Source organism: Cupressus sempervirens, chromosome 1 (genome assembly GCF_028749045.1).
Source record: "Cupressus sempervirens isolate cs-2001-9-10 chromosome 1, ASM2874904v1, whole genome shotgun sequence".
Taxonomy (NCBI): Eukaryota; Viridiplantae; Streptophyta; class Pinopsida; order Cupressales; family Cupressaceae; genus Cupressus; species Cupressus sempervirens.
The window spans coordinates 347,519,082-347,540,986 of record NC_143118.1 but is presented as its reverse complement, the minus strand read 5'-3'; the positions used below and the strand labels follow the sequence as shown (position 1 = coordinate 347,540,986).

The following is a 21,905-nucleotide window of genomic DNA, read 5'->3' as shown; positions in this document are numbered from 1 at the left end:
TTGAGCAGAATGCACAGGGACCTATACGACCTACAGTCACTCAGAGTCAGAGATTGGAGCCATATGTTGATGACTAGTTCAGTGATGATGAGCTAGCAACAGAATTTAGAGGTTCTTACCGACATTATATGGTAGGGTACGCTCATCATTTCTCTTTTGACACAGAGATAGAAGATTTTATTTCATGCAGATGTAGATTGGCTCCAGTTTCTTACCATCCATTAGGGGATAGATTGGCACCTTCTTTCGAAAAAAGAAGTGGTAGTAGCAAGTTATTCAGCCTGCAGCATTGACACACTCGGAGCAGTTTTTCAGAAATTGGATTTGATGGCAGTGATTCAGGTACCTATGGTTGTTGTCATATCTACAATCCAGTTGGGTGCAGGTGTCTTTTTGATAGGGGCTTGAGTTTCGATAGAATTGATGTTTCAGTTGGCTTGAGTTCCGCAGAATGGTTTCTTCTACTGACATCTACAGTTGGTTTACAGATGATTTCATCAAAGTTGTCAGTTGTTTGGATGTTGAGTACAGTTTCTCAGATACTGGTATTGATGATTTCTCCACAGGAGTATGATGAGGATTGGGATGATACACAGATTTACATTTGGGACCCAGGCATACTGATTGGTTCATGGTTCAGCCATTGCTTGGGTACAAGCAATTTCAGGAAGGGCGGACTGTCATGTCCCCAATTTTTGGTGACAGTTCGATTTAATTAATTTAATTAATCTAGTTGTCCAAGGACGAATAATTAGTTATTTTAATTAAATAAATAAATATTAAAAGATGACCTTGTATTTAATAAAGTGACTTGGAAAATATTTAATAAAGTCACTTGAGGGATAAGATCGAAAATGTTCTAGAAGTCTCTGGAGAGGATGGAGAGAAAAGAATAAATAGGCACCCCGGGGCTCCATTCGAATCAGGCAGTTGATTATCTCTCTTTGATTTTCAGATTTGTGATTCAATCAAGTTGTGCATTGTGGAACCTAGGGTTTTCGCAATTGTCACAGTTGGCCATTGAGAACGATAACTCTCAATCGGTACGCAATTTTGAGGGTGTGAAATATCATCTGAATTATTGCAGATTGGAGGTGACATTCAGTCATTTCATCAGGGCGTTAATCTGTGGCTTAAGGCCAAATTTGTGGTTCTTGTAGGATTTGATTCAGATTATTAGGTTCATAGCAGAATTGAAGATTCAAGGGTAGAATTGAGGAATTGTAGAGTTTTTGTATTGGAGACGAGTTTCATCAATTAAATAAGCTAAGGAAGAGGATATTAATAGTTCAGAATCGGATTCATGCCGCAGATCTAAGGATTCAGCTTTTCGGCCAAACGGTGCATATTTGTTTGCAGAGGATTTGCACGGGCTCTTCCATGGTGGTAGGCCCTTCAAGGTTTCATCGACCTTGGTATATTTGGACAGCTGTTAGGCGAGCGGAGGATCCTCGGGTTCGGGCCTTAGAAGACGCGCTGAGCTATTCAAGCGATTCGCATTAAACCAGTGGCTAAGACAAACAGCAGGATTGACGGGCGACGGTTTCAACTTCCTCTCTCACAATCCGCAGTGGACTAACAGCTCAGCAACCTTCGGCAACGCCTCTGAAGACTAGTGTGATCATGAGCTACCGCTCTAGAGGTATCCATCAGCGATACAAACTTCAACTGCGAGCGGCTCCTGTTTGCACAAAAACCGCAGAGAATTTCCTACAGCATATGATGATAGGCAAGCTTGATTTGACACGGGTGCCGATATTTCAGATATTTCAAAGATGCAAGTGATGAGGAACGTGACCATGCAGTAAGCTAATGCAGTACCTGAATATACGAGGTGGTAGTAAAACTTCAATCCATATTGATGCCTACGATGAAATTTGGTCATCCAGAGAAAGGGGATGCCTTGTATTCCATGGAGCTTGCATTGGCTTTGGAAAAACTCAAATAATGAAAATCTCCTCAAATTACATAATGTTGCTGCACAGTGTAACGATGCACAAATGACATATTTCATAGAGGGTAACTTCCTTGCAAAACAGGTGGAGGAGATAAAAAAGGTTTCTGAATATGAGGAGAATTGGACAAGGACATGGTGTATGGCACTTCGACAAAATGCTTCTCAATGGTGAAGGTGGTGTTGCAGCTGCGTAAGAAGGATAATTTTGAATTTGAGATACCTGGACTTTCATTCAGATATTGTTTACCTATCTATATTCCATTGGGCACTGATGTTCAGATTTTTGAATCAGTAATATTGTTGCAATAAGATTTCCCATGAATATTACTAGCAGATTTTGCATCATTCTCATAATTCAATCTGAGGGTTTCTTGATAAGTTCTAACAAACAACCCAATCCAATATTGCTCTTCTCTAACCTATATAGTAGAGGGAATATTTCAGTGGTATCAGAGCCTAATCATTGAAGTTTTAGTATTTTGGTGTTTAAGAGGCGAATATCCTGTCGGGGATATTTCAAGATCTTTAGTTGGACTCTAACAGTGAAGAATCTCTCCTTAGGGCGAGGAGAGGGAGAGAGTAGGGTGTTATGGGCCCCTACTCATTAGCACAAACCATGTTTTGAGTTTTGGAATCTAAAAAATGGAAGAACAAATGTTCTTGTGATTATAGCCCTGAAAGGGAACCTGTTATGGTGTTGTGGACGATGTCTCCTATTGGAAAAATCCACCTTCTCCCTAGTCTGGTTCAATAATGAACCTATTGTGAAAACCTGGATGGGAGTAAATGTTTTGAGCCATGTTAAAATTGGTGGTCTCCTGATTAGTTTTTTCCTCTCCTTGATTACCTTGATGTGTTCCAGACTTCGAAATGGTTTCCCTGTTGTGAAGCCAAGTGGAAAATTTAGAGTTGTCATTTAAATTGAAATATTTTGTGAGATTTCTCCTCGGGATAGTAATCCTATGTAAAAATGTTATTCTTAAACTTACTATTGAAATGGGCATGATGTCCAGTTTTGTTCTTGGTTCTTTCTTGACAGAGCCTTTGAATTAGGTGGTTCAATAAAATAAATGAGAAGTGGTTGATCTATGTATATTGATAAAAAATGAGTAGTATTCTTGCATATGATATTTTTGGTATATTCAATTTCTGCATATTTTTACTTGAAATTAGACGCGAGGATGTTTTATCTTATTGTGACAATTATATACTTTGACATTGCACTCATTTGATTAAGGTTAATTGGATAAAATGATGAAATATAATTATGCAATTTAAGTTCAAAATATGTAAAAGAAAATTTGATGTTATGATTGGGACTTCATTGTATTTTCATGATTATTAGGAGATAAAATAATCTTACATTATTGTTTAAACAAATTATTAAACCTAATGCTATAATCAACTCTAGAAAAAAGGATTACTCCCCTTGTCATGCAAATAGAAATTGCATTTAACATCTATACCTAGAAATAAAATGGACTTGGAAAAAAAAAAATCAACCTCCCTAGAGCAAAAATCTCTCTGGATTTTGCATGAGAAGAAAATTAAATCCCTTTGTGGTAAAAAGGAATATTCTATTTATATCTCTTAAAAAAATGAGTTTGCTTCAATAAATTAATATCATGAAAATTACATTAAACAAGAGCTCCAATGGAGCTAGAGTCCATGCCTTTGGAATATTAGAAGTAATGGTAAGATTAATAGTTATAATAAATGACATAAATATATGATGATGAATATGATTTATAATAAATGAGTAAATTTATATAAGATTATAATTAAACAAAGAGAAATGATGTTTCCTTAAAGAAAAATAAGCAATTTAATAAAATAAATATAATTGTTTGTTAAGTTTATTTATGTATTATAGAATTACTTTTTAGAGTAATTTGATTTGATTTTAGATTTCCTTGAATTTATAGTATAACAAATATAAGAGCAGTTTTAAAATTTTTTTTCAAAAAAAATTAAAAACTAAAATGTAAAATTTCTAAAGAGAATAAATTTAGGCAATTAAACAAATAAAATAATATGTTGACAAATCTATAGCAAGTGTCATACAATAGCTTAGTAAATCTTGCATCTAATTATACATAGTGTATTGATTTTATAATCAATACATAAATATAATATACAACATAAATAAATATTAGACATTTTTTAAATTTATATAAATATAATAGATTATTGTATTCATTATTAGATTTATTTAAATATATAAATAAATAATCATCATCATCATTTTAATCATTATAAAATTTAACATATTGATTTCTTTCCAACAACAACTAAATTTATCATTAAATTAATCTAACCAATATCTTTGAAATAGAACCCTTTTAATCTCTTCTAATCCAATAAAAACTATTACAATTTAATATTCTTATTATAAAATTTTGGCTACTAAATAGTAAAAACTATTACAAGTTGATATTCTTCTTATTATAAAATTTCAACTAAATATTAAAATAATACTTTACAAAAGATTGTTTAAAACCACTAATTAAATAGTCAAACACTTAAAAGAATAAGATAAAAAATAGCTTAAAAAAATATATATACATAGAAGTAATATATTCCTTTATTTTCTAAAAGTTACATCTCAAAACAACTATTTTTTTATTATATTAATTTGTTTCTAAAATCACCATATACAAATAAGAAGTGCAATTGATTTTTAAAATCAAACCTTCAAAAACTTTGAAGGTTACCAGTGTTTTTGTAGAGGAGAAATTAATAGGAATTCTGATTGAGGTCCAATAGGAACACTAATAATATAAAATGCAAAATGAGCACACGAGAAGATAGGAATTACAAAAAATATGCATTTTTATATTTAAAGAGGAAGAGAAGGTAGTGTGGATTTCGTTGGCTGTTTTACTAGTCTTTTAACCTTCTTGCATGTAGTTCCCATGCTAATATGCCGGTGCTACCAATGATTTAATGTAATAATAATGATCTTTACTTTTTCCACTATTATTTTGCCCCACCTATCACACAATAAATGCTTCCTACTATCCACTCTCTTTTTTTCATTTTTGCTTCCTCAATAAATTAAATTAAAATGTAGGAAATTACTGGCCAACCAATCAAAAATTAGTAATTACAATCTAAAAATTATTTTGTAAATCAAACCTTTTAGATTTCGTAATATGTCTAATGATTAGATGAAAAAAATAGAAAGAGGGCAACCAAAAACATTAGTTCCTTGCCTTATATAAGATAGGGACTAAAAAAATAAATATATAATAATATCTAAAGCTAATATCTTTCCTATCTACTAAATTTTAAACATAACTCCTCCCACCTTATTTAACCACTAGTACATTAGGCCCCCATTTTCGACCAAAATTTTCAACCAAAGGCTTATTTGGGTTGTTAAATTCATTTTTTTGAAAAAATGGGCCCGATATGGTCGAAATTTTGACCAAATTTTGACTATGGTAAAATTGTTTAAATTTCGACCTTCAGAACATAAGAAAAAAGGTCACGGTAGTGTTAATTTTGTTTTGGGGCACACCGTGACTGCAATGGGTGAGAGTTTGGTGGAAGGTCAACAGGAGAGGAGAAAGGAGGTAAGAATCTAGTCATTAGATATCATTCCAAGTTTGTTATCTATTAGAAAGTTGCAGAGGTGGATTCCAAAGCTATTCAATGCTTTTACATTTTATCTTTCTCTTCTACTCATCACAATTTAAAAAATAGAGCCACTGTTAATTCTTTCAAGTCACAAAGTTGTTTTATAGATGATGTTTAGGTTCAGGGTTAGCATATATTTAAGTGCAAGGATAAAGCTGTGGAAAATTTATATTTTTGATACAATGCACTATTCATTTTTTGTATTTCTTTTGCATGTAGGGAATCTTGAGATGTCTTGGTGTTGGAAAACTCTGGATTAGAAACAAAGAATGTAATATGCCATAGCTACTCCCATTTTCTTTTTCACTCAAATTAGTAGCATTACCTCTGACAGAATTTGATCCAGACCCATTCACACAGGTTTGTGGCCATTTTACTGTAGATTGCTTTGCAAGACATTAAACAAGAACTCAATCTTTGGGAGGCTTGATATATTGTAGAACATCTGTATCGGCATTCCTTTCCTCTCCATTCTAGTAGTTTATTTTCATCTTTCTGTATGGCTTGCATCCACAACATGACCTTGTTGAGTCAGGAGTCCTTTTCACTACTTTATTTAAAGAAGAAAGGAAGCTTAGCTTGCAATTTTTTAAAAGAACTTCATTGTAGAGTTTGGAGCCCAAGCAATGTAAATACTATGAGGAAACTGTACGAGATGCATTGTTATAAGTTATAGAAGCTTTCCTGGTGCAATCTAGAAGTACCATTTTAAGGAACTGTTTCTCCAAAATAGAAAATGTAAAGTAGTGATTCTAGCAGATGACATGTAGATGGGTATGCTTGTGTGGGAGAAAAAAGAAGAAGAAAAGAAGCAATTTGCTTTATCATCTTTGGCTAAAGATGCAGCTCATACTCTTGAAGCTGTGCTCTCATAGATAGTCCTACTATAAATAATTATTCATTTTTTCCCTCATGCTTGTGCTTTGAATAATTAGGAGTAGAGTGTATCTTGTTGGTGTTTCAAACGGCTGAAACTATCAAGCAACAAAATGCTTAATATCACAGTGAAATGGCTCACACAATCTAGGGATTAGCCAATTCCCAATATCAACTATATGAATGAATCACTATAACCCAACTTCAAAAAAACCAAACAATGGTTTCCTACTCTTCTGGCTCTGCTAAACCAAGGCAGGTATACCTAGGGATAATTCTAATGCAATTGTGTATGAAATTATCTTAGTTTCATTCTGATTCTCATCTGTTACCTTCACATACGTACATAGCTCACTTCAATTCTTCAATGCTCTCAAACTTATACACATCCCTTATTAGCAGATCTGGTCATAATTCTCCTAAAATTTACAAATATTCCTAGAAATAATAGCTACCTAATACTCAGGAATTAGATATAAATCAGTTGAGACCAGCATTTATAATTCTTGAACAGGATTGAAATATTTTTTTTTTTATAAGATGACTTGATATGCAGCAGTAGAATTCATCCTTGTTTACTTCTAATTTATAGGACTAGTGCCTTATCCATTGGGCAAGAAATTGACTATTGGTAGGAGATCTGATTCAAATAACTTGTATAAGAATTAATCAACTGCAATCACCCATCTCCATTCTTATGCAATATCCCTTTTATGAACTCATAAACCCTACTGATTTACTAAAGCATTTATATAATTGCTTGAATTAAAAGCAACAATAAAACCAGCATACAACCCATCTAGACTACATTCAGCCAAATAAACCTTATTTAAATGACTTCAAAGTAAACAAACACATAAAACTAAAGACAAAAATTGATGAATTACGCAGGCTTCAAGATTTAAATTTCTAGGTATTTATTTGACACCATTTCCCCATAGCCTACTTCCGCTCTCCCAACTGCACCCTTTAGGACCCCAACTACACCATGGATGTAATATTCATTGTCTAAGCACAATTGGGGGCATGTTGAGTCATTTTGGTCTTTTGGGGTGTAATCTGCTCTATCAGAGCTCATTTGGTTCACAGAAAGCACCTATTTTGATCAAAATTCACATCTAGGGTTTCAATTTCATCTTAGGACCTGGAGTAGATGACTTTTTGTTATTGATGGTCTATTTACAATATGTGGCAATCATTGTGAGAACACGTTCATTGAAAAACTACTAATGCTTGTTTGCAGGATGTTGTTGAAGACTTGTGTGCTTGTTCAAACTCTATGCATGATTTTTGTAGATTAAATAACACTTTATTTGGTTTACCAAAATTAACTTTCTATACTACTTGGTGTTTATGCATTGTTTAGAACCCTAGGAGTTGCATGGACATATCATCTCCCTTTGTTATTCATAGATCTTGGGTGCAAGAGAAATTTGTGCAATTTCTATAGAGAGGTCTATCTTGGACACAAGACTCATCACTTGGGGAGCCCCACGGAGCGACCTTGAAGTGGTGATGGGCCAAAACTAGGTTTCAACATTCCAACCACTATAATAGACTTGATACAATTAATGTCATGTCAATGGTATTTTTGTGTGATAGCTCTCCTCCAATATCTGTGTGGTGTATCAAACCCTAATTCTTAGGGCTCGAAGACCTTCTAAGGAAGTTTATCATTCACTTTCCAAATGAAATGACCACACTAAATACCTTGTTTTAGAGACCAAAATCCTTTCTACCCACTAGCTCAAGGGGTCACTAATGCCCATGAAGACATCCCATATTCTCACATTCTTAGTAGAGACAATAGTCCCTAGGGAAGTAATGCCCCTTGGGAACCAAATCTTGGTAGCCCCAAGAAGTGAGTTCACTATAAGGGAGAGCCTATGGTGCCAAGATTCTAAGTTGTCCACTCTAGATAAGCATGGATGAACTTGGGTTCAAGTGGGAATTCAATGGAATATATAGTCTTAAATCCTAGGTTGTGATGTAAAACTATTCTTGTTTTATTGTGCCTTGTGTGTGTGTAAAACATTAATCAAGATAAAGAAAAACTTGCAAATTTACACCTTGGATACTATTCAAACACTTGTCAAAAAATTTCAACATTGTCAAGACATTGTAAACTTTCGTCCAAAACACTTGAAACCTTGAAAATTAGGAGACTTGTAACCTTAGGAGTCCTTGGCATGACTTAGATTACACCTTTGCATAACATCCACTTACATTTATCATTCTTTGAGCTTCATGCTTGCATCCTGTTAGTAAATAGATTTTTCCTTTGGATAGAAAAATAAAAGAGAACTCAACATACCCAACTACGAAAGACAAAATACAGTAATAGTTGGATCAGTTATCATTGATTGATAACTATCCTCTAAATTATGAGGTATAGCTCCATCATTTATATATTTTCAATGAATTTAATGATAGGATATACCTTTAATCCAAAGGTACTAAGGTTTTCTAACATTTATCCATAGACATAGGATGAATATGATTGTTAGATTTATAAACTGAATAGGAAGAGAAAGCCAAATAAGTAGCCACAGGACTATCCAGCCAATGTTTTGTATTATAGGAGAGGGAGAGAGAGAGAGAGAGAGAGAGAGAGAGAGAGAGAGAGAGAGAGAGAGAGAGAGAGAGAGAGCTAAAATTGTTATGTTCTGAAGGCAATTTTTGTATAGTTACTTTTATTTGTTTTTGTTATGTATGATATCATTTTGGGACTTAGAAATTTTTTCCAAAATGTTTCCATCGATGCCAAAGGAGGAGATTATTGGAAATATGGTCAGCTATATGTCTTGATGGTTTTCATTTATGGAAACATACATTCAACATTTCATTTATGCATTTAAAGATAGAAATTGTTTAAGTATTAAATAGTTTGCAGCAATTCAGAGAATAGATCTTAAGAGTATGGATGATGCGTTGAGAGTTATCTTATGTGTAGTTGAGGAAAGCTTCATGAAACTATCATGATGATGTCTTCCATTGCATATATGTGTATGAACAGTATGACACAAGTTATAGTAAGATTAAAAGTGTGGGTATTTAATAGTGCAAAACATAGCATAGCAGTAAACAAAGTTGTATGACTTAAGGAATTATTTTGGTTACAAAATAATTACTAAGTTATGTTGAGCTGACTATGTGGATATTATTCCATAAGTTATTTTATATTACGTTAAGGATGTGAAGACATGAAGGTTGCCAGTGTAGAGTTTTGTTAATGTGAAAGGTATAAGTAAATATCTTATATTGCACAGAGAAGGAGGAACTTGTGTGATTAGATGTGACATGCAAACTATTATGATAAATATCTGCAAGTTTTATGTGATGTGAAATCTGATGTAAGATCAGAGCAATTTTGAGTTATAGTAGCCAAGAAAGTATTGTGTGTATACCTATTTTGTGAAGGAATTGAATTGTATAATTGCATCTTAGGGCAGTGAGATATTCTTGCGTGTAATAGTTATACCAACTCCTAACAAGGTTGTAGCAACTCCTAATAGGGTTGAGGCTTCTAACAAGGACTAGTCCTCTATCAAGGACTTGAAATAATATATGTACTTCATAGACTCCTAATAGGGTCAATACCCTTAATAGGATCCTATTGTTTAGTGAATCATCTAGTGGGTACCATCCCCACCAGGGTTTTCCTTTGGCCAGGGTTTCCCTAGTTAACAAATAATGGTGTTATGAGTTCTCTATGTGCATGTTTATATTTACTATTCAATAATTATGGTTTACTTCCATATGCAAGTTAGAAAGTAATTAACAATATCCCATTGTGCACAAAAGTTTGTAGAATATTGATTCACCACCCCCCCTCTTAGTATTATATATTTCTAGCATAATAAAGATATTTCCAAAAACATAAATAAGAATATATACTTTGAATATATATACATATATTCCATTTTCATTAATATATAGAATATATTAAACACAAGATATATATGTTAATATATATACTCCCACACATGACATTAGCAAAAATTTAAATAGAAATAAGGAATGGGAATGAATGATGATTAGCAATAAATTATGCATTTATACCTACCTACCTTTAATGTGTCTAACTTATTTCCTTCTCATGTATGGCCACACCACCTGGTTAAACACCTAGTGTACTTTTCTACTAACATATATACACTTAGGTCACTTTTAGAATGGTCTACCTTTTTTTAATTTATATGCCAGAATGCTTATATTCTAGGTGATAAGGACTAGTCAAACATGCAAACTTGAATGATGTACATGATGTGAATATAACACCAAACCCTTAAATGGGTCCAATCCAAGTGCCTTAATGTGCCTTGATTTTCACCATCAATATCAATTATTATAGTTAGAAGGCCTCCCCTTTTCTTTACTAAAAATATTAATGATGACACATCACTTATTTTATAACTAGCTAGAGAGTAAAGTGATTCATCCTTATGTCTCTCTCATAATATAGGAGGAACTAATACATCATCTATATGAGTGATAGGAGTGCATGAAATAAAGATTTTCTGCATCATATTCAATTAGAGAGCATGATAATCTTTATGTAGAGGCATCATCTTGGTTTACATAGAGTAGAGAAAATTTGTAGAGTTTTTAAAGTGATTCTTATTGCTTTCCACTCTACATATTGTTAATCTAAATCTACTACCAGTGTGTGTGATTAGCAGAGAACCATTATATATATATATATATATATATATATATATATATATATATATATATATATATATATATATATATATATATATAATGGTTCTCTGCTAATCACACACACTGGTAGTATGTATGTATGTATATGTTAATCCCTTATTCATTTCACACCCCATCATGATCATTAGGTGAGAGTCTTTCACTGCAATCCATTTGGTGTCAATCTTCCACTGAGATTCATTTGGTATGAGTATTCATTTGTTTCTAACCCACATTATGATGCATAATGTCAAGTTGCAACACACCAACGCTGCCACAATACTCTTTGTAAATGTTGGAGATAGACCTTTGTGGACCTCAATTGTAGAGATCCAATATCATTCATTAAAAAATATATTAAAGGAACCCTCTTCTTAGAGGAACAACAAATTTGTTCATTGTCCATCCATTTACTAGAGCTCTGTATTGAAAAAAATGGGTTTGTTCTTCATATAGAATATTGCACTGAACATCCTTTAAGGTAGTTTTTAGTGAAGCACTCCTAAGCATCCTTGAGTTCACACACTTGTGAGTTGGATAGGAAGTCTAGAAAGGATGCTTAGAATATTCAAGTTATTCTTTTATTTTCTTGCATTTATAGTTAGGCTTTGATACCATGTTGAGTAACATGGATCATTTTCTATAAATGTAATAACATTGCCAATGTTATTAATGATTTCAAAATGCAGATTTGGATCTCTTATAAATATGAGAGGAGACATGTCTATATAGTTAATCATCATTATATTAATAATATAAATGACTATATATATAACTCATCTTTAAGCATATATGTAATATGTTATTATATTATTATATAATAATATATAATGTATATTATATAAAAAATATATTACATTACATATAAAATATATAGGATATTTGTCTTAAAGATGTTTTACCATCAAATCAATCTGACAGAAGCTACAACCTTAACAAAATGAATCATCACCTCATCACCAACTTCAAAAACATGATGTCTCTTAGACTTATCAACATTCAATGTATACTTTTGATTACTTTTTTCCAAGTTCAACTTCACTTCTTCATGAAAAGACTTCATAAAATCAATTTTTTTTTCCCCTTTTCTCTTCTCTTCACTAGAAACATCCCTCAAATTTGATATACCTCTAGGTTACATTCTAATAACAATCTCAAAACATGTTTTTTTTGTACTCCTATTCACAAAATTATTATATGCAAACTCATCTTGTGCCAATACAATATCCCAATCGCTTGGCTTATCTCCAAATAAACATCTCAAAAAATTGCCCAAGCTTCTATTTACAACCTTTGTCTTTCCATCTATCTGTAGATGGAATGTAGAACTAAATCTCAACTCAGTACCCATCTTCTTCCACAAAGTCCTCCAAAAGTAACCAACAAACTTACAGTCTCTGTTAGAAATAACACTTTTTGGGAATCCATGCAATCTAACAATATCTTTGAAGAAAATCTTAGCAATATGCAAAACATCTCATGTCTTCTTACATGGTATGAAATTTTCCATCTTAGAAAATCTATCCAAAACAACAAATATGGAATCATGCCCTCTTGCTATCTTAGGTAATATAAGAACAAAATTCATACTAATGTCACTCCAAACTTTCTCAAGAAGAAAAATAGGTATATAAAATCTAGTATTCTAACTTACTCCTTTTGCAATTTGAAAAATTCCACAAATCCTTACAAAATTCTAAACATCATTATACATATTTTTTTGATATAACTTATCCTTAAGCAAAAGAAAAATCAATGTCTTATCAATTCCAAAATGTCCATCCAAACCACCACAATGTTTTTTGTTAATCAAATTAACTCTCATAGGACTTCTTGGTATACACAACTAATTATCTTTGAACAATATACTTTCTTGAATGAAATACTCATCATACTTATTTGATCTGATAGATTTGGTGCTCTAGACTCTATCCACACCTTAGAAAAATAGGGGTAGTATCAAAAAATTCCTTCATTTCATCAAAACCAATAACTTCAACCTTCATCTCGATCATCAAAGAAAATCTTATGCTCAATGCATTAGAAACTCAATTAGTAACTCCACTCTTATGCTTGATCACAAATGTAAAAATCTACAAGTATTCAACCCACTTCAGATGTCTTTGATTCAACTTATATTGACTTCCCAAATACTATAAAGCTTTATGATCAATATACTGCATAAACTCCTTAGGAATCAAATAATGTCTCTACTTCTTCAAGGCTTTAACAATAGCATACAACTCTTGATCATACACATAATACTTCCTTTTAGCACACAGATATAGTGTAAATACCCTGTTGTATTATCCTTTTCATATGACTAATACAAAAACCAATAGAAAACCAATTGAATGCCGAGAATAGATTGCCATTTTTGTCATTTCAATTTGCTTATCAAAAAGTACAATGGAAGAAAACTCAAAACCCCTGCATACTGTTGGACCGACTGTATATGTACTCTTCTTGAAAGAAAACAAAAAATTACACAAGTCTTGGACCATCACAATGCCTTGAAAACTCATTTATATAGATATGAGTTGAAACAAGAAAAGGGCAAATGTGATTGAAAGGTGTCCAAGGAACAAAATATTACACAAAAGACAAAAAGGTCACACCAGAATGCTAGGTGTATCAAATATTCTTTTAGGTAGGCCTGTTCCTGTTACTACTGTACTTATCAACTTCTAATTTCTCTATCATTGTTCCCAATCCTTAGAATACGTGGCTGCTAGGCTAGCCAATGAGGGGTGATCTTGTGATGCCTTCAGATCAGTTTGTTCCTATAGGTTTTCACTACTTTCACCTTGAGCAGACACTATTTCCTTTTCACTTCCTTCTTCCTTCAATTCTGATGCTGGTGTGTCAATGACCTGCACCTCATCTTCATGTTCCCTATCATTATCTAAACTGCCTTCCTCCAACTATTGGTCTGAAGGAATATCTGCCATCCATGTGTTAAACTGTATGTCATCCGGCCAGGTGAACCGTGGGATATCATCCTATTTCTTTAATATATAATCAGCCTCCTTTTCAAAACCAACACATTCTTGCCTCAAAGAATAAAAAAATAACTGGACTTTAACCAATTCCTCTGTCGTGGTGGCCCACCAGACATGCCTCTTTCATTAACAACTTTATTTATCCTTATGTAGAAAAGGTCATCCAGTTCTTTACTCCATTCATCCTTATTTTTCAATTGGTTCTTTCTATCCAAAGCACAAGGAAATAGATAAAAAAATTTATTCTTGTATTTATTCAAATAAGAAACAATTTTCAGTTGCAAAGCAACTCTCCAGTGATCAAAATTTGTCAAGTCATTAGCAATATCATATAATTTTTCAATATGGTCATTTGAAGACCTTATAACTGAATAACATAAAAGGGTTATTTCTTTTTCCCTTTTTCCCCACTTGTTAACAATAGGCTTGAGGATTTCATCATGGGTTTTCAGTTTGTCCCATATACTTATTACTCTTGCCAACTGATCAAAAAATAAGGGCCATTCATTATTATCTACCAAATACATTAGGGCATTTCTAAGCTTATCCTCATATTGTGTATTTAACTCTACATCTAAAGCCCATAGCTTATTTTTTTCTTATTCAGAATCCTCAGCTGTATAATATTCTGGCCTTTGAGGTGTGTTTGGTAGTTCTACAAGGGGGGTGGATTTAAAAGGTTCCACTGGAGGATGGGGGTATGTTATTCTTGGCCTTGTGGACTTCCCCATTACCTTGTTTTCAAGTTGAATTCTCCTTTTTACCTCCCTATTATAGGCCTCAAGAAGTGTTTCATATTTACCCTATAACTCAGACATGGCCTGTTCCTCCTTCTTTGCAGTATCCAAAAGAAACTTGGAAGATTCCACATTCGAAGATGTTGCCTGCACATGTGAGGTATCAGCAACTCTTCTCACAATTAAGCTTCCCATCAAGCCAGAGTCATCTAACTGTAATGATGTGGCTCTAGATCTCTTCTCAGTGACCAACTAACTAATGCAGCTTCATCTTCAACGAATGCAGTGCCTTGAAAGTTCTCTTTATTCTGGTCTTGCAAAGTCAATTTATTTGAAACAGAACTAAAAACTAAAGCATCAGCAATATCCCAATTTGGCAACAATAAAATGTTAGATGCCTTGACCATTTTCCTCCCTTCCTCAGGGCTTATATTCTGCAATTCTTTTATCATTTCTTTTTTAGTTTGGTTCTGAATGGAAGTTTCTTCCATTTCTGGATGCTCTATTTTCATCTTTTTACATTTCTCCTCAAAAATGTTCATGTTTGCCCTCCATGCAAACTACTGAAAAGCCCTAGATTTAACAAAACTATCATCAGTCAAAAATGTATGACTTGCTTGCTCTAACATAGGGTCCAATTCCCTACCACTATAATCTGCTACAGTTAGATCCAAACTTGGGAGGGAAGTTTTTGAAGGGTTACCCTCATCTAATTCTTCTTGAGTAATAAAAATACCTCCTTGTGATCCGATCTGTTCAATCTATTCACCAGTGAGATGTTCTTCTCCAATCCTCAGAGGGCATTGAGTGGGCGAATATTCCTCAACTTGAGGCCTTTCTTCTATTATTACCTTCTACCTCTTAGGACTAGGCTCATCAAGTCTCTCCTTTGGGCTATACTAGTGGATCCTTTTATTTGTTTGGCCTTATCTATAGGAACCCTTTTATTCTCAATGATAGTATACCTAGGCCTCTTTTGTACAATTATTTTACCAGCTCCCACATTTGGGGTGAAAGCCAATCTCCTTATGACCTCTCTGGCCTTATCAGGATAGGAATCAATAAAAATTTATTTCTTTTCATTCATGACTTCCATTATTTCAGGGAAGGTATTCATGAGTTTACTTATTTTGTCAGCCTCTGTAATAGCATTATCTAAAGGATCATATTTATTATCAGAATAATGAATGAATTCTAGGACCCGGGAATAAACTCTCCACTTTTCCTTTTTAGTTTCCTACTCCTGCAATGAGAATTCATTAATTATAATGTCCTTTGGATAATAAGAATCGTGCTTGACCAATCCCAACTTGATTCTATGCCTCAACATCTGATTGAAAAATTCCTCAGAATCACAAAAATGGTGATGAGAGATAGCCATCATATACTGCTCCAAAATTTTATGCAAAAAGAGCCATCCCCCTTTTGTAATCACAAACTAATGGGCCATTGTGCAGGTAGGGAAAATTGACCCTAATTGCCTTTTCAACAAAAACATTTCTTCAACTCCCCCTAACTGCCTCAAAACTTCAGCCACTCCTACCTTCAAAGGTACTTGGTAAGGCAAAACATGAGGACTCCCTTTAAAACCATATATTCTGAAAATAATAGAAATAGAGTAAGGGATGATATCTCCCCAATTATGTGAAACTTTCAAGTCATGGGGGTTATCCACAGGCCTCATGAGACTCATTAGTGCTTTAGGAATTCTGGGATTGTCACTCAATATAAGGCACCTCAGCTTAGAAGCAAAATATCTATCAAATCTGACAAAACTAGCATTACCTGCATCCCAGGTCATATCTACACTCCACAACTGGACTGGCAGTATTTCCCCATTCTCCTCTCTATTTAGTTCCATCTCATTACCAAAATATGTCACTCCTTTGAACAAAAACATATGCATTAATAGAGAGTAGTGACCAAAAGTTTTTTCCACCTTGCCCTTTGCAATCCAAACTAAACCAATGTGAATTTCTTGAGCCAAAAAGGAAGAAAAATAAAAAATAACATCTACACTGAAGGAAGCAATCTAAAGCATCATGTACATGAAACCAATGGGCATAAGTTCTTGCTCATCTTCACCAAAAGCTTGGCATAAGGTCCTGTATATCTCTACAGCCCGGGAAGTAAAAAGACTCTTCTTAAAAGGCTCTCTAGAGGCTACAGTAAGTACTGGCAAAGTTCCTATTGTACCAATATGTGCCCTTAGTGCACCTCCCCTGATTACATCCTTCTTTGCTTTATATTTATTCTCTAATTCTAGCAGATTGATTTGCAAATGGTAATCTGATAATGGTTCCAGGTAAAAAACCTCTCTAATTTCTTCAGAAGTAATCGAGACTAGAGGCACACCATCCTTTCTTCTTACAACCCTAATGGCTTGGTCATAATTCTTGGTAATGGCTTCAAGCAAATCATAATCCATGAAAATACCTGGGACTACTAACTTTCCCAAATCAAAATTCCAGACGTTAGCATGCAGGGCAAACAACTTCCTTTCTGAAAACCACTTTTTAAATAGGATAAGACCAGTTTGAGTAGTTGTTGCATCCCTTACCCAATTCCCCTTGTCATACAGGCCATTCGCAATTTTAAGCCTAGGGTTTAAGGAAATCAATTTTTTAACTTGTGCAGGCTCTACAGTAGACTCTAGGAGTAATTCTAATAAATCATCATGGACATTCCTATCCATATAGTTAATTTTCCCAGAAAATGGCTTCTTAGGAGGGATTTTGATAGTATTGAGAGAATTGGAATGCCACAAAGGTTATAGTATGAGTACTTACTTGACTTGCTAAACTTGTTCTTCTTTGAACCTCTATAATTGATCTTGAACAACTGAGGAATAGTTTTCACGTTCTTACCAAGCTTAACATGACAAAATCAATAGGCTCTTGTGCTTAAAAAATTTGCAATCTTTGTTCGCGTGGGATTGGAATTAATGAAAATCTCTTGTATTATACTCTATTTTTTCCACATGTGAAGCTTTCATTTATCATAAATGCGCAAGACAAAAAAATAGAGTGGCGTCGCATTTCCTTTTTTAAACTTGCACTGTTGATCCATGAAAAATCCTACGACCTGGGAATGACAACTAGGCTGAATCAGCTTTCTTCTTAACACATTGGCAGTCAAACCAATGAAATACCTCCATCTGTACCTTTCCTTCAAGGCTAGCGCTTCAAACTGGGCCAACGGATGACCACGAACATGTGTCATCAACTCGCTAACTCGTTCTACATAACTCTTGAGCACCTTTCCACAGGGAGCTAGTGATAACCACTAATCTTACTTTAATCGTGTGGCAGATAATTGAAACAACTTTTAAGAACACAATGGTGGGTCCCTTGCTTGTTAACTCGCTATACTTATTTATTGCACATCTTCAATCTAGATTTGATGTTGCGGTCAGCAATTTATTGCAATACTGGTGGGCCACCACTCATGAACTCACTATACATAACTTCCAAGCACTTCTTTATAGTGACCTAACGATGGCCTTTGATCTTGGCTCAATCTCATGATCAGAAATCTTTGTACTTTATACACAAGAAGAGGGTCCATGATACTGCTATCGCTGAGCTGGCTCAACATGTTGGCACATATATATATTTTTAAATCTCTTGGTGACATCACATGTCTTGGGCCTCGTCGTGTTTATGACTTTTAGGTGGGTCACTATGTCACTACCGACAAAAACACAACTCCGCTAGCAACATGGCGAGCTCCGACAAATCAATGTTTTTCGGCTCAAAGTTATTTCAACAAGATGCCACCATGTAATTTGATCTACATAGCTCAGCTTTATCAGGGCCCACCTTTGAGGATTTTTCAGTTACATTACCATTTTCCAAGCAATCACTACATCGCTACTGGCATAAAAACCACAAATTCGGCTGGCGATATGGCGAGTTCCAATAAGCACTTTAAAAACAACGCTTAAAAAAAGAAACTACAAAAGACAATAACCTGTAGAGGGACAAAAGTGAAACGTACAACATATCTTCCTCGGGATCCTCAAAATTACTTCTGATCTTAGAAAGATGCCGTCTTTGGAAAATTTGGGTATTCACTATATCACCACTGGCAAGTTGCAAGTGTTTTCAATTAGCGACTTGGCGAATTGCCTGATAAAATTAAACTCTGGTGACACCACTTGCAAATATTTCCACGTGCCATTCTTCTTGAAACTGACTGGTCTAGGACATAGTAAATGGTCAATAGATCTTCCCACCAACACATTTCGCGGCACCGGGCTCCACTTTTCAGTATCACATAATTCTCTGATGGTCGCTACCTCGCTATGCATAACATATGAGCATCTTGCCATAGCAAACATGTGACAACTATAGAATCAAATAAGATCAGATGACAAGATTAAAACCCCTTTTTCAAAAGACTTAATGACGGCGATCAAGCAGGTGGGACAAGAATATTCGCTCCTTATTGTTTGTTTTTTCTTTTTTTTTTAAATTTCGCACCAGGAAAAAATTAAAAGGACAAACCTAAGGCTTTTCACAGATTTTTCAAAGGTATCGAAATATACTATGCTAAAACCTAAAGCCCTATGACTTATTAGAAACTTCTCATCTGATTTTTTTATGATCCTAAGAAAATTTGATTCGCCAAAAATTAGACCAACATATCTAATGTACTCATTAAAAGATACTTTGTCCTCAATTGAGGGATCATTTTTGAACAATTTAATGTGAATAGCACACAAATTGTATTGCACATTTATCTACTAGATGTTGGGTACATTGATTTGACATAATAAATTTCTTAGAGGATATAGAAACTTACTGACTATAAACAACAGGTATGTTCTTAGAAAAAAAACCCATACTCATTGTAAACAATAGGTATGGACTTAATGCATATTTCATGAGATGTGGTTCATAAAAACCCATACTCATCAGCTTGAATTGTTTGTTTAATACCCAATGCATTGAGATGATGCTTACAATTTGAATTCATAACAACTATTTCTCATCAACTTAAATTGTTTGTTTAGTACCCATTGCATTGACGTGACACTTACAAGGTTGAAGTATTGCAACTTCCTAGAAGGTCTACCTACTCAATTCCATGATGATCCAACTTTCCTTGATCCTTGGGAGAGTGATGCAAGAGTATCAAGGTCAAGGTTGAAGGCATGAGAAGACATTAAGGTCTCAAGATAACCAACATGACCATTTTAGAATAGTTGATGTAATAAGACCCTATGAAAGTCCTTTTTGATATGTTTGTAATCATTTTAGTTACATTTGAAAACATTAATTAACAAAAACCATATGTGCAGCTATAAAAATTAATCACAACATGTCCAATTTATTTGTAGGTATATTTTTCTGTGAAGAAAGACCATGCCTGACAATATGAACCCAAAAAAAAATAATGAGATAATGGCTGCACTGTGGGCTCAGTTCTGAAGAAAACTTGATAAATGTTATTGTCCTTGCAAAAAGTGTAAGGGCTTAAAGAATCAAAGAATTCTAATCACAACAGCCCAGAGCCATTGTAGGCAATATGGTCATGTTGAAGGGGCCCACGATTTTTGTTCATTGCTGAATGTGGATTTCCTACTGGAGGAAAATGGAGGTGTGAATATCCAAGCTGAGGATAACACTCCCATGGAAGAAGATGATAATGTGCCAGAGGACATGATTGAAGAAGAGGGTATTGAGGCAAGTGATGAAGAGGCTTACAATGATGGTACTAGCAAATCTGATAATAATGAAGATGGTCTTGATATACCTTTACTTGAGAAGGCACACGAGCCATTATACGAAGGCTCCCAAACAACTCTACTGTCGGCTATAGTGTTGTTGGTGAACTTAAAGGTTATGAATAGTATATCCAATGTAGCAATGTCACGTATGCTAAGGTATGTCATTTTTGTCATCTTCAATGTTAGCATACAATTACTATTCATTATATTAACAATGCATATTTGTTGTTGTAGGTTAATTAGTGAGTTTTTGTTACCACCATCAAATATTTTGCTTCGTTCATACCAAGAATTATCTAACATTATGGATCAGATTGGAATGAAGTATCAGACAATACATGCATGTCCCAATGATCACATTCTATATCATAAACAACATAAATTTGCAACAGAATGCCCTGATTGTCATGTTAGTAGATATCAGTTAGATCAAATAACAAAAAAAGTGCCTCATAAGGTTCTTCGATACATTCCTATTATTCCATGTCTTGAACGACTATTCAGGTGCACTAGCTTGGCACAATTTATGGATTACCATGCACGCAATAGAAGTCAAGATGACATTATGCGAATGCTTGTCGATGGTTCTGCATTTAAAGAGATAGAATAAATATGGTCACACTTTAAAGAAGAACCTCGTAATCTAAAGCTTTCATTGGTGGCGGACGGTGTCAATCCATATGGAGATATGAGATCTGTTTACTTAGTATGGCCTATTTTTGTTATTAACAATAACATTCCTTCTTGGATGTCCATAAAGAGGGAGCACATAATGTTGTCAATGATTATGCCAGGTTTTTTTTTTTTTTTTTTTTAATATTTATCTAAATTAATTTATAAATAGTGCATGAAAATGATTATAATAATTACATAATATTAATGTTCATTCAATTGCTAGGTAAATACCAAGTTAAAGATATGAATGTGTATATTGAGCCCCTAATTGACAAGTTGTTGAAGTTATGGAATGGCATCATTATGTATGACATCTCTAGATCGATAGGACATTGACAATTTCAATTCCATGCAATGCTTGTATGGACAATACATGATACCCTTGGGCTAACTCATTTTTGTGGTATGTTATATTGTTAAGATTACATATTTTTGGTATGTTATAGTGGTTACACATTACTATCGAATGCTTAAGTTGTGCATGATCATTGTACATAATCTAATTATACATGATCTTATATGTCTTCAGACAAAAGAAAAATTTGCATGTCCAGTTTGTGGTCCGAAGATGAAATTCC

General features: G+C 33.9%; 1 pseudogene; it reads left to right on the top strand.

Annotated features, from left to right (window-relative positions):
* Window positions 1-1,861: 1,861 nt before the first annotated feature.
* LOC149577654 (ferritin-3, chloroplastic pseudogene) lies at window positions 1,862-2,151 on the top strand (annotated as a pseudogene).
* Window positions 2,152-21,905: the final 19,754 nt, after the last annotated feature.